General features: G+C 42.2%; 1 protein-coding gene across 4 annotated transcripts in view; it reads left to right on the top strand.

Annotated features, from left to right (window-relative positions):
• The window catches only part of SRPK2 (SRSF protein kinase 2), a 219,534-nt gene that overhangs the window by 38,073 nt on the left and 166,839 nt on the right, over positions 1 to 14,622 (top strand). The window lies entirely within an intron of this gene.

Genomic DNA, 14,622 nt, shown 5'->3' with positions numbered 1-14,622 from the left:
CTGACTTGGGTTCTATCCCCGGCATTCCAGATGGTCTTCCTAGCACTGCCAAGAGGAGTTCCTGAGCACAGAGCCAGGAATAAATCCTGAACACTGCCAGGTGTGGCCCCCAAACAAGCACACAACTGCTGCCCCCCCAAAAAAGACCCAGAACAACCCAGAAAAAAAAAAACAATGATAATGTGGCTGTGGGGGCTAGGGCAGCAGTTCAGCAGTCGGGTACATGTGTGGCACGAGCCGGGACCCAGGTTTGAACTCCAGTACCCTATGGACCCTGGGATCAGCACTGCTGGCAGCCCTGCTCGCCTCTGAGCCCCATCAGGCTTGCTCTGATGGCTCCCAGTAACATCTGGTCCCTGCTGTGCTGTATCTTGGGGCTCCAGCACTGAACTGACTGACCCCATCAGCCAAGTGTTACTGAGCACCGTTTGGAGGCGCCTTCCCCTCCTCCCAAAAAGTCATGAAGTGATTTGCTTATGATGCAGGAAGAAAACCTCCTCTAGGGATGGGGGAGAGAGTGCAGAGTGAAGGTAGCATACGAGTTAGTACACATGCAGTCAAACCCAGTTTGATCTTTGGTACTCCATGGGGTCCCCCAGACACCACTAGGAGTGAGCCCTGGGCACGCTGGGTATGGCCCGAAACCAGAAGTCAAAAAAAAACTCGGCGCAAAACAAAAAAGCATTGCACTTGGAAAGCACACGCTTTACACTTGAGCTGCATCTTGGACTCATTTTGAATTTTATATTAATTGTGGTAAATATTTGACATGAAATGACATTCAGATATGAATTTAACCAGTAGGTGGCAACAAATCAATATCTTTATTTCTCAGAAAATTTTAGGGCAAATAGGTACATTTGATTTCTTTCACAAGTGCTTTGTGCTTATTAATGAATTTAGTCCATTTAGAAAAAATACAGCTCATTTAAAAACAGTCTTGATAGTTGGTTTGTAGTTATTTAAAAAGCAGCTATGCATCTATCTGCCTTTGGAGCAGGCTTGGATGGCTGTGGGAAAATTTGAACTAATGATAGTGGGATTGGTGTTGAAATACGAAATTTAATCAACTATTGTGAATAACTGTGACAATAAAATTAAAAATAAAAATAAAAAGCAGCTATGTGACATTTGGGGAACTTTTTACTTTGCTTTTTTTGAAGTAATGAGTGGTACTAATTGTAAGAAAAAATTTCTTGTACTTAAATATTGCCAGAAATAAAGTAACTGTGTTTAAAGAAATTGGGAATGATTAGTATTGACCAGTGGAGGCATGTGCATATGTTGTCGTGTTTTCAGTTCATTAGATCTATTTTTATTTCATCAGTTGGATGGCGATATATTAGAAAGCTTGATGTGATACCAAAAGTACAGTGCTACTTATGAAAGTTTTCCAATAACTTGGTATGATATATTGCTGATGTGTCTTCTTTCTTTTCAGAGTGGTGCTGGGGTTGGAGGGCATGTGGTACTAGGGATAGAACTTGGGTCCTCACATGTGTCAAGTGAGCACTTTAGAGGTTCTTCTCTATGTGTTTTGTACAACTATGAGAATGAGTCATAATTTAAAAATGAAAAGTCACAGGTGGGGAGATCACTGTCACTGTCATCCCGTTGCTCATCGATTTGTTCGAGCGGGCACCAGTAATGTCTCTCATTGAGAGACTTATTACTGCTTTCGGTATATCCAGTACGCATGGGTAGCTTGCCAGGCTCTTCGAGAGGGCCGGAGGAATCAAACACAGGTTGGCCGAGTGAAAGGCAAAAGCCCAACTGCTATGCTATCCCTCCAGCCTAGGTGGGGAGATAGTACAGCAGATAGGACACTGGTGATCCCTGGTCCCACATCTGGTCTTCTGAACTCAGCCACTAGAGATCCCTGAGTTCCAAGCTAGGAGTAAGCCCTGGGATACTGCTGGGTGTGGCCCCAAAATAAACAAAAAGAAAAAGATGAACTACTAAAGGTAGTTTATACCTTCCTACCTTTAGGGAAGGAACTGTACTGTAGCACAGAAGAATGGAATTTAGTTGAAGGAACAGGTGTTGGAACATTGTATTACTGAAATCAAATCATGAACAACTTTGTAACTGAGTATGCCACAGTAATTCAGCTAAAAAAAATGAGAAAGAAAATATAAAAGGGCTGATTTAGTTGTTTCTGTAACATTTGCATTTCTAACTCTGAAGAGTGGCAGTAAGAATATTTATTAAAAAACTTTAGTCATAGCACAGCAGGTAAGTTCTTGCCTTGCATACAGCTGGCCCAGATTCGATCCCTGACATCCCAGATGAGGTAAGCAGTGAGCGTCAATGGCTGTGAATCACCACATCTTCCCCAAAAAAACAAAAACAGAAACAAACAATCCAAAATATTTCATGAGGGACTGGAGAGATTTTTTAAAAAAGATTTTAACTTTAATTTTATCATTTTTAGGAACTGGAGAGCTTGTACAGTAGTCAGGGTGCTTGCATGTTGCTGACCCAGTTTTGATCCCTGATACCTCTTAGATCCTGAACGTATCATCAAGAGTAATTTTTCACCCCCTTTTTGGGTTACACCTGGCAATGCACAGGGGTTACTCCTGGCTCTGCACTCAGGAATCACCCCTGGAGGTGCTCAGGGGACCATATGGGATGCTGGGAATCGAACCCGGGTCAGCCACGTGCAAGGCAAATGCCCTACCCACTGTGCTATTGCTCCAGCCCTGCCAAGAGTAATCTTGAATGCAGTGCCTGGAGTAACCCTGAGCACTGCTGGGTATTGTCCAAAACCAGGAAGCATCAAAAAACTAAGCATTTAGGAGTAAATTTTACGATTTTCCTGTTTCAGACTGTAGCTTTAAGATACTGCTTTTGTTGTGTGTGAGGGGTTGGTGGGGGCAAATCAGACTCTGCTTAGAGTTTACTCCTGGCTTTGCTCAAGGATTACTGCTGGCAGTGCTTGGGGACTGACTATATGTGATGTCAGGGACTAAAGCCTGGTAGGCTGTTTGCAAGGCAAATGCTCATTGTTTTTAAATAGTTTATTTAGTAATAAGCTTTAAAATTCTGGTAATATACATGTATAACAATCACCATTTAAATCGTTTTAGTATTTTGTGAAGCCTCTAATAATTTTACTATCAGTGTGTCATAGAAATTTTTCGTAGTTCCTCCTTGACATTTTAATCTCTAATGTTAAAAGGCAGTGCTATGCTCATGCTTACGTAGGTTTCTTATTAATTAGTATTCAGTATTTGGTCTCTCCTTCCAACTTTAGTATTTTAGTAATTAGTATTTAGTAATTAGTATTTTGTCTCTCCTTCCAACTTTATTTTGTTTTTAACTGTTTCGAGAGTATTGCTGACCCATGTTAACTTCATCCCTAAATAATTATTACAGTATAAGAACAAGATAATTTCTGTGAAAGGACAATATGATTATCACTCAGAAAATTTAAGTAATGCAGTATTGTTGCACAGTGTATAATCTGTGTAAAATTTCCCCGTAGGAAAAATCAAAAGGGTGCTTTTGGAAAAGTACTGTAATGGCCAGACAAGTCTGTGGGTTGGAGCCCATACTTTGCATGCGGGACAACGGGGTTCTCCCCTTAGCACCTTAGGGTTTCCAAAGTTCCCTGTTCCTGAGTCCTAGCTTCCTGTTGAGATATGAACTTGTCTTCATGTCAACGGAAAGGTATGAACTGTTCTGGTGGATTCAGCAGACTGTTTTAGCCCTAGAAGCTTTTGATTTTGACAAGTCACTGCTTTCTCATGACCCTTGGTTCAAGAGCTGGAGAGACGTGGTTTATATAATGGTTTTGGATAATTTGGCACCAGTCTTCCGAAAGTATTGTTGAACCAATCACCAACCTCAAAAGAGCTTGCTGGTGTTGAGGTAAAATACTGAATGGTTTTGATCTTATTCTCTTAACTCTTCTCATCACTGAGCTGTATGAATGCACAAATCATTGGGTTGCTAAGTCAGTATATATCCGGGTATTGTTAATTGCTTTTGGGGGTAATTGGGAAGATTCTGAACAATTGGGAATCACAAAAAGCCTTGTTTGAATGAAACCGGATATCCGTGTTTGTTGTCCTCCTGATGCACCCACTTCAGTGTCCATAGTTTGGAATTTGTAATAAGATTGGACAGTAGATGGTCGGAAATGTGAGTGTCTGGTGGTTGAATCTCATACAGGTCAGTAGTTTTATTCCCCAAGGGCATACCGGCTTTGCTTATTCTAGAGTACATTCTTTAGCTTTGGACTTTTCATAACATTCTCTTTCTCTCTTTCCTTCATTCTTTCTGTCTTTCCTTCTTTCCTTCATTCTTTCTGTCTTTCCTTCTTTCCTTCTTTCTTTCTCTCCTTCCTTCCTTCCTTCCTTCCTTCCTTCCTTCCTTCCTTCCTTCCTTCCTTCCTTCCTTCCTTCCTTCCTTCCTTCCTTCCTTCCTTCCTTCCCTTCCCTTCTTTTCCTCTCTCCTCCTCCCCTCCCTTCCCCTCCCGTCCCTTCCCCTCCCCTCCCCTTCCCTCCCCTCTCCTCCCCTCCCTGGGTTCAGGAAGGTCCTACCCTGTGGTACTCAGGGATCACTCCCAGCCCACATGCTGGAGATTGAACCTGGGTTTCCTGTTTGCAAGGCAGATGCCTTCCCCTGTGTACTATCTCTTGGACCCTTGTAACATGCTTTAAAGTTATCCCATTGTTCATTGATTTGCTTGAGTGGGCACTAGTAACGTCTCCATTGTGAGACTTGTTGTTACTATTTTTGGCATATCAAATATAGCATGGGTAGCTTGCCAGGCTCTGCCGTGTAGGAGGGATACTCTCGGTAGCTTGCTGGACTCTCCAAAAGGGACAGAGGAGTCGAATCCGGGCCGGCCGCGTGCAAGGCAAATGCCCTACCTGCTGTGCTATCACTCCAGCCCATTGTAACAATAAAATTAGAAATACCTAAGAGGGATTTAAAAAAAAAATCTTTCAACATTATGGTTAAAGAAAAAAGTGCTTTCTCTTTTTTCCTTTTTTGCTGTGCTGGAGATCTAACTTGATACCACACATACCAGGCATGAACTTTTCCACTGAGCCACGTTTCCTCCCCTAGTCAAAGTGCTTTTAATGAAGGACAGTTTGAATTCTTTTTTGTTTTTTAAAAATTTCTTTTTGTTTTCTGGGGGGGGGGGTCACACCCGGTGATGTACAGGGGTTACTCCAGGTTCTGCACTCAGGAATTACTCCTGGCGGTGTTCAGAGGACCATATGGGATGCTGGGAATCGAACCCGGGTCACCCAGGTGCAAGGCAAATGTCCTACCCACTGTGCTATTGCTCCAGCCCCAGGACAGTTTGAATTCTTCCAGAATTTTGTTTTATGCATTCTTGAGTTGGGCATTTTTTATCTTAAAAATAGCATTAGATGAAATATTTGGTCACATAGTTTGGATCTACTATGGAAAAGAGAGGAAGCTGAAGTGATAGTACAGTGGGCAAAGTGCTTGCCTTGTGTGCAGCTGAACTGGGTTCAATTCCTGGCACCATATGTGGTCCCCTGGGCACCTCCGGAGTGACCCTTGCACACAGAGCCAGGAATAAACCCTGAACATAGCTGGGTGTGGCCCCAAGGTCCTCCCTATCCCCCCAAAAAGGAGAAAAGATGGAAGTGATAAATTCAAGATATACATATAAGTAAAAATATTCACTCTTTGGGCAAGAAACACTGTTCCTCTATGTTCTGGGTTTAGTAGCATCTTGTAAGCATCTTGTAAGCTTTGTTGCTGAGTAAATGCATAGTAAGTAACTGAGAAGAAAGACCTCATTGTTCTTAACTTTCTGAACAGAGCCAGTAAGAAATTTATTTGTATTGAGAAATCACCACTTGAAAAAAATGAGGCTCACTGGAATGTCTGTAGGTAGTTGCATATTTGCAGCATAAAACTAGTACTCATTCAACCATTTAATTTTAAATAAGGTCTTTACCTGTTTTATATAGTTACAGAGCTTTTTTGGGAAGGTGTTCCGCCTTGTATTTGCTGATTGAAACTTAGGAGGAAGTCCCAGTGTGCACACTTGAATACCAGTCACTTTCTTCCTGGAAAGTTTTATTTGCACTTGTTTTTAAATGTTGTTAAGGTTGTTTTGTTTGGAGGCAAGGAGTTACAGATGGTGATTCTGTACAAATGGTGTACAGAATATCTCCCGGGGCCTTTCTGGTTTGCCCAGTCCAGACAGTTTAGTGCTGGGGACCCTAGACGTGGTGCTGCTCAGACCCCCCCCTAGGCAGTGTGGGGGTGGGGGTGGTGATGTGATGCCTGGAATCAGACTTGTTGGTCCACCTCCAAAGCCTGTGCTGCAGCCCTTGAGCGACTGACTTCCTTAGCCCTGCTGTTAAATGAGGTCATTTTTAGTGTATTAATAAGGTTCATAGTGTTGAGTTTCGATGGTGTTTCCTTGACCCCCCCTCCCTTTTGGTTGTTTGATTTTGGTGCTTGCACACTTGGTTGTGCTCATTGGGGGGAGGGGGTGTCCCACATCAGCTGTGCTCACAGTTGGCATCCTCACACTCGCAGTCCTGTGCCACAGTTGGGATTACACTCACCATGTGTAGATTGAATTTGTAGCCTCAGGCCTTTGAAACAGACGCTATCTCTCAGTCCGCTTCTTTTGAAATTTTTTTTGCCCAGCATAAAGTTTCAGTTTTAAATGCACTTTCTTCCTCTTTCTTTTCATAGGCCCCTTTTGACTGTTTTCTGTTTCATCCAGGTCAGAGGAACTTAAAGTGTTGGAGAGGGGTCTGCAGGGCTGGGGGTGGCCCAGGCGGCATGTGCAGACTTGAAAATGGAGACATCTTTGCAAATCTTAAAAAAAAAAGAAAAAAAGAAAAGGAAGGGGGGAAAGAGGAAAGTGTAAGGCTGAGCTTTTAATCCCCAGTGTCATCTAGATGCCCTGAGCATGGTCCAGGCTAGCTCTGCTCTTTGGGGCGCTGTGGCCATGTGTGTGTGATCACCACAAGGAGGAGATGTGACCCCAGGTGAAGAAGACAACTAAGGAGGTGTCAGCTCTATGGTCAGTTGTGTGACTCCAGGTGAGGTGGGGTGTGGACTGAATCCAGAGTGCTCTCTCTGGCTGGACACTTTCCTGGCTCGCAGCTCACCTGGGTTCAGTCTCTGGCATCATGTTTGTTCCCTTGAGCCACCCCTGGGAGTGACTCTGAAGCACAGAGTCAGGAGTAAGCCCTGCATATGGTAGGGTATGACCCAACTCCCCCCTACCGCCCCCAAAAAAGCAGTAGATGTTCAAGCTATATATACCTTGTCTTTTCTGAATAGTGATTTGAGAATTTCCACTGCTTCAGTAACTCAAATGATTTTTTTAAAAAGATAATTTAAAGAATGTCTTTATTTAATATGTCTTTTTGTTTTCGTGTAAAAAGGCTGGAAAATTTTTAAGATACTGATCAGGAAGTGGGGGCTGAAGCGATAGCACAGCGGGTAGGGCGTTTGCCTTGCAAGCGATTGACCCGGGTTTGATCCCTCTGCCCCTCTCAGAGAGCCCGGCAAGCTACCGAGAGTATCTCACCCACGAGGCAGAGCCTGGCAATATTTCGATATGCCAAAAACAGTAACAAGTATCACAATGGAGATGTTACTGGTGCCTGCTTAGGCAAATTGATGAGCAGATAAGCAACGGGATGACTGTGATACAGTGACAGACAGATCAGGAAATAATTAACAATTTTTTTTTGGGGGGAGGCCACACCCAGCAGTGCTCAGGGCTTTCTCCTGACTCTGCACTCAGGGGTAACTTCTGGTGGGCTTTGGGGATCATATGGGGCTCTGGGGATAAAATCTAGGTTGGCTGTGTGCAAGGCTACTTGCTGTACTCTTGCTTCTGCCACAAGAATAAAGTTTTAGTGGCTAATAATCTATTAACTTGGACAGGTCTTAAAAGTAAGGCGATCATAGAATATGAGATATATATATATTTTAATAGAGGCCCTCTCCATATGGATGTGGGGCGGGGCGATCACATTCTGAGATGCTCGGGTTGGTGGTATAGGACTCACGGTTCGGTGATTGAGCCCAACAGTGCTCAGGGCAGCACCTTAGAATTAATAAAATGAATTTTGCTGTATATCAGTCATGTCATATATGGTTAGCCTGAGTTTTTATTATTTGTATGTTGGCTGTTTTAGAACTTGCCATAAGGAAGAGAATACAGATGTATAATGTTTACATTAAAATAATATTAAGACTATAGATCATCTAGGTAAGTGGTTTCAAAACTTTCAAAATAGTGACCATTATTCTTTAAGTGTGAAATTGTAGATAGGAATCCAACATTTTAAAGTAGCAGATGATTGAAATGAAGAGTTGTGGATTGGAATGCTGATGCATGTTTTAAGATCTCTGGCTGTTGCTGTGATTCTTAATGGAAATAAATGGTATTAATATGTATAAAGTGTTTCTTTGTGGATGAAGTATTGAAGCACTTTATTTTATGCGCATGAGTTCATGGTCAGAAAATCATTCTTTTTTTAATCTCTGAAGAAATAGATCCAGAGAGCTTAAGTGAGTTTTCTGGTGTCTGAAACTAGTTTTAAGTAGAATTACTGTTAATGTTTTTTTTTGTTGTTGTTGTTTTAGTCAGTGTAGGTAATGGTATGTGTATGTGTTATTTCTGCAGACATTCAAGTAATTCGTGCTCACAAATTTCTGAGTTCACATTGAATTTACAAAGAGTAATAAAAGGAAAAAATACGGTGTTAATATTTTGGGGTTTTTTTTGGCTCTTTGGGTCACACCTGGCAATGCACAGTGGTTACTCCTGGCTCTGCACTAAGGAATTACTTCTGGTGGTGCTCAGCGGACCATATGGGATGCTGGGAATAGAACCTGGGTCGGCCGCGTGCAAGGCAAATGCCCTGTCCTCTGTGCTGTTGTGCCAGCCCCAATATTTTGGTTCTTAATCTTATTATTATTTTTTTTCTTTTTGGGTCACACCCAGCGATGCCCAGGGGTTACTCCTGGCTTTGCACTCAGAAATTACTCCTGGCGGTGCTTGGGGGACCATATGGGATGCCGGGGATTGAACCCGGGTCGGCCGCGTGCAAGGCCCTACCCGCTGTGCTATCGCTCCGGCCCCTTGGTTCTTAATCTTTAGCTCCTTTATAAATTTTCTTTATTAAAGGACTGGACATGTGGCTCAGCGGTGAAGTATGTGGGCTGGGGTGAATCCTGATATTACCTGCCCCTAATAAAGCAACAGCAGCTAAAAATGAAATGGAATGTTGAGACTATTTGAAACTACATTTTCCTTATTAGAAATGGAGATACTCATATTGTACTTTTTTTTTTCATGAGTCTTATATCTTTTGTAGTCCCCCTTTTTTTTTTTCTTTTTGGGTCACATCTGGCGATGCACAGGGGTTACTCCTGGTCGTGCACTCAGGAACCATCCCTGGCGGTGCTTAGGGGACCATATGGGATGCTGGGATTCAAACCCGGGTCGGCCACGTGCAAGGCAAATGCCCTACCCGCTATGCTATCACTCCAGCCCCTCTTTTGTAGTCTTTTAATTAACAGAGCTATCTCTGTGTTCCCTTGTCACCTGTTTGGTCTCCCTGTGGGTCTCTCTGTGGGTTGTTTGCACATCAAGATGTGGCACTTGTGGGTGGTTGCAAACTTCAGTTGTATTCACACCCAGCTAAAGGGGTGAGTGTGTGCCAGTCATCCTCTTGTGGCATTAGAAGCCCATAGCAGTGCCACTGGGCTTGCACTCAGTGTGGATTGAGCTGTGGCTTTATACCTGCACATCTGTTTTGTCATTGTCATTGTACATTGTATCTGTTTTATGGATTGCACATCTGTTTTATGGATATCTATGGAGCACATTCCCTTTTTCTTAAGCTGTCTTTGTGACAGTTATTATTCAATGAAGTCTTACTATACATGAACAGTTTATTATTATTTTTTGGCTTTGGATGTTTATGGCAGTAGCAGTAACAAACGATATACTTCTATATTGTAACTTTGTAAATTTCAGGTTGCTCGATCAGCAGATGTTTGAGACTGTATATATGGGGGAGTCTCCTCAGGAGGTGCTGGGGCCTCCAGGGCCCATCCAGTGTGGTGCTCAGGCCCTCCAGAGCTGTACCTGGTGGTGCCTGGTGACTGTGGTGCTGGAAATTGAACCCAGGTTGGAGGCATGCCAGGGATGTGCCCTAACCCCTCTACTGTTTGTGAGTCCCTGAGAGTATAATTGAAAACTTATTTTTAGAGGCCAGAGTGATAGTACAGCAGGTAGGGCATTTACCTTGTATGTGGTTCACTAGGCTTCACATCTCTTCATGATGTGAGGCTTGTGGTCTCCGAACCCTGAGAACAGAGCCCTGAGCCCTGCTGGGTTGCCCCTGAAACCAAACAAACCAGACCACTAAAAAAAACAAAACAAAACAAAAAAAACCCAAAAACCCTTATTTTCAAATTGGAAAAAAAAAAAACTTGCTTTGTTATTAAATCCTGTCAAATTTTTGCTGAGTGAAACTTAGATATCATTTTATTTGAATGGCTATTTGCTTTACCTCCCTATATTTATTAGCCATCCATATCTTTTTTATTTGTAAATGTCCAGTTTCTGTACTTTGCCCTTTTTTTTTTTGAGTTCATAATACTTTTTTTTTACAGTTCATAATTTTTTTTTTCACTTTCATGTTTGAGTTTCAGTCATACAATGACCAAACACCCATCCCCCTACCAGTGGACATTTTCTACCACTAATGTCCCTAGTATTTCTCTCCGCTCCATCTCACCCGTCCCCATGTCTCTATGGCAGACAATTTTCTCTTACTCTCTCTCTACTTTTGGGCATTATGTTTACTTTGCTTTTTTTTTTTTTTTTTTTTGGAGGTGCTGTGGCTGGACCTCTGGGGCGCTTATCCCTGCAGTGCATGTACTAGACCTCTGAACTCTATCCTTGGCTTTCCCCCTCCTTCAACTTTAAGACATCATTGTTCAAGAAACACATCCACACAACTTTCTACTTTCCATGCCCAGAAACCCCCATCCCACTTTTTTTCTCCACCCCTCCACCAAGTATCTATCTCGTAAGTTTTTACTCAGGCTTGTAAAAAAGTCATTACATTTTGCCAGAAGCTTACAGTTTATGTTTCAGAGTATATGATGTCTGGATGTCTGGTTTTACTTGCGTTCCTTTTTGGGGCCACACCCAGCAGTGCTTGGGAGATACTCCTAGTGCAGTGCTTGGAGGTTTCACCCTAGCCATGAGATGCTGGGGCTCAAACCAGGGCTCCTGCAAGCAGTGCCTGTGCTTCAGCCTGGTGCGTCATCTGCCTTGCAAGCTGCTGCTGACCTCGCGATGACCTCTGCCTGTGTCCATTAATTAATTCTTCAGGTGTTCCCAAATATTAATGTTTCAGTTTCATTATTTCTGCCTTTCTGTATTCACTCCTTGAAATATCTACTTGAGGAGAAGCTTCCTCACTTGTGAACTATGTCATATGCAGTTTTGGAGGAAAGTAGAAAGGCTTGATTCTTTTACTGTAGCAGATTCAAAATAATAATAGATGTCAGATGTCAGTGAAGCAGAGTGAGCACTAACACTTGTAGTCCCAAACTAGCTATACCGAGACACTTCATTGTTAAACTTCATTGTTAAATTGTCAAAAATCAAAGATATGGGAAAAAAATATTGGCAGCTGCTAGTGAAAAGAAGAAAAAGGTAAAAAGCATGGCGATTATGTCAAGCTTTCATCACACTTCTTTGCAAAAACATTATGTAGGCTAGAGGAGAATGGAATGATATTTGCCCTACTGGAAAGAAAAATCTGCTAAGAATTTTTCTGGCAGAATTATTCTAATATGAAGAATTTAGGGATTTTTTTTCAGGCAAACAAAAGCTGATTGAGTTTACCAGGAAAAGATCTGTCCTGTTCAAAATGTTCTCCCACATGAAAGGGAAAATAAAAGTTCATAAGTCTTGATTTAGGGGATTAATAGTAATATATTAACAGATATAAAGACGTGATACAGGACAAGAAGATAAAAGGGGGGCGAGGGGGGGGGAGAAGGAGAGACCTGGCACAGCCCTAGGAGGCAGTGATGAATGACAGTGCTTGTGCAGATAGTATGGCCTGAGGCCTGGGAGTTGCCTCAGGGGCCTGCAGGAGACCTGGGGTTTGATCTCCAGCCTCTGGTGGTTCCCCCAGTCCCACAAGAGTGACTCCTGAGCAGCATGACCAGAATATCCCCCAGCTTGACATCCCCCAAATAAAAGAAAGTATGACTCCCAGGCTAACCACAAAACAAAAATAGAGAGCAGAAATATTTTTAGCAAGGGAAAAAAATTGAGATATTGTGGAAGGAGCATGAGGGTGTAAAGTAGTTACCCATGACACAAATAGCGTGTTTGAAAGTGAAAAAGTGGTGTCTTTCCTCAAAACCGCAGAGTAAAAGAATGATCATGAATAAACCCCACATACCAGTAATCAGACTAAATGTGAATAGTCTGAACTCACTATTCAGAGGAGTCAAAATGGTTGAATGTATTTAAAAAAATCTGGGCCATGTGTTGATTCCCAGCATTTAATACGGTTCCCTGAGCTCTGCCAGGTGTGGAACAAAGTGCCCTCTCAAAGCAAATAAGTAGAATGAGTATTAAAAAAATCAGGATGGGGGCTGGAGTGATAGTACGGTGGATCAGGCATTTGCCTTGCACGCGACTGACCCGGGTTCAACCCCCAGCATCCCATATGACCCTGAGTGCAGAGGCAGGAGTAACCCCTGAGTGTTACTAGGTATGACCCAAAAAGCCAAAAAAAAAAAACAACTTACCAAAGCAACAACAAAAAAAGTCACGATGGGCTCAGAACATGTCAGTGACTTAGAGCGCCTGTTGTGCAAGTGTGGTCCATGTATGGCCTTTTTTAATACTTCAAGGGATAGGTGGACAGTGTTATGCTACCTCCTGCCCTTGCTTTCAGAGACCACATGCAGTTAGGCCATGTATACCAAGAGATAACAGAAGATCACTGAAGAGTTTTCAAGGGGAGCTAACTTACTGTTTGTTAGTATCTATTACTGTCATTTCTTTGTTCTGCGGGCTAGAGATGCAGTAGTGACTGAATAATTTCAGATGCATGCTCTTGAGAAAATAGGCAGGGTGATGATGCATACTATGTTGAGTGAGTGTAGTAGTTTAAAATCAGTGAGTAGAGCCGATCTGGAGTAATAGCACTTGGAGAGACTAAACAAATGGTTGACATCATCATCTTGAACAGTAAAACTATATGGACACAAGGGCTTAATCAGTAATTGCTAAAGTGACTGTTGAAGTTCCTAAGGTCTTGTATTATTCACTGACTTTTCCCCCGTTCATGTCATATAAATGTCTTGATCATTTAATGGGAGTTAATTTTATTATGTTTTGGGAGGGGGGGTTGGGCAACATCCTGCAGTGCTCAGGGTTTCTCCTGGCTCTGAGTTCAGGGATCACTCCTTTGGGGCTCAGGGAATTGACCATTTGGGGTGCTGAGGATCCAACCTGGTTCAATGCCATGATAAGCAAGTCCCCTGCCTACTGTACTACCCTACCTTTTAAATAATGAATTTAAAAAAGGAAAGCAAGATTTGACTCTGTCTCCTTAGCTTGTCTGTAGTTATTTTTCCCTTTTTTTTTTTATTGAGAAGGGCATTTATGGATTTAATTAAAAAAATTGTTTTGTGACTTTTTTGGTCACACCTTGTGATCTGTTAGGGGTTACTCCTGGCTCTGCACTCAGGAATTACTCCTGGTGGTGCACTGGGGACCATATGGTGTGCCAGGGATCGAACCTGGGTTGATCTATGTGTCGGCCAAACACCCAGCATGCTGTACTATTGCTCTGGCCCCCATTATGGATTTTTAAAACCAGCATTATTAGTATTTTAGCTAGTATTATTAATACTAATTGGTATAATTATCAGTTAGCATTAATTATCTATTTGTATTAATATAGTGTTGGATATCTATTTTTATACAATATAGTATTACTATTGTAGCAATAATGGGTTGGGTCTATTATTGCTTTATAATTGTGCTACTTGCACATTTATATTATGTATTTGTATACATAAATATTTGTACAGGAGATAATACTTTATTTGTATAGAAGGTATTACTTTATTGTATAGTAAATTTGTATAGGAGATATTATTTGCTTTATTTTTGTTTTTGGGCCACACCTAGCAATGCTCAGCAATACTCCTGACTCTGCTCAGGAATCAATCCTGGCATTGCTCAGGGTTATATGGGATGCTGGGAATGAACCCACCTTGGTTACGTGCAACACAAGTGCCTTACCCGCAGTACTATCTCTCTGGCCCCCATTACAATTAAGAGAAACTCTAAATTACATTTTCCATATTACATTCTTCATATTCTCATTTGCTTCTGCCTTTGAGTTTACATACTGGTTCTAGTTTTTTCCTATGTGATCATAGCTTCTGGAGATCTCATCCTGATCCACCAGAAGAGGAGACACAGGAGACACGTTTTGTTTCTGAGCAAGCAAAACTATGGTAGTCACCAGGTGGCCTGGCACAGAGGCTGAGGCCTTGCCTTGCATACTACCAACCCCCATTCTCATCCCT

The sequence above is a fragment of the Sorex araneus genome, chromosome 1 (genome assembly GCF_027595985.1).
Source record: "Sorex araneus isolate mSorAra2 chromosome 1, mSorAra2.pri, whole genome shotgun sequence".
Taxonomy (NCBI): Eukaryota; Metazoa; Chordata; class Mammalia; order Eulipotyphla; family Soricidae; genus Sorex; species Sorex araneus.
This window is presented reverse-complemented; position numbering and strand designations above follow the sequence as displayed.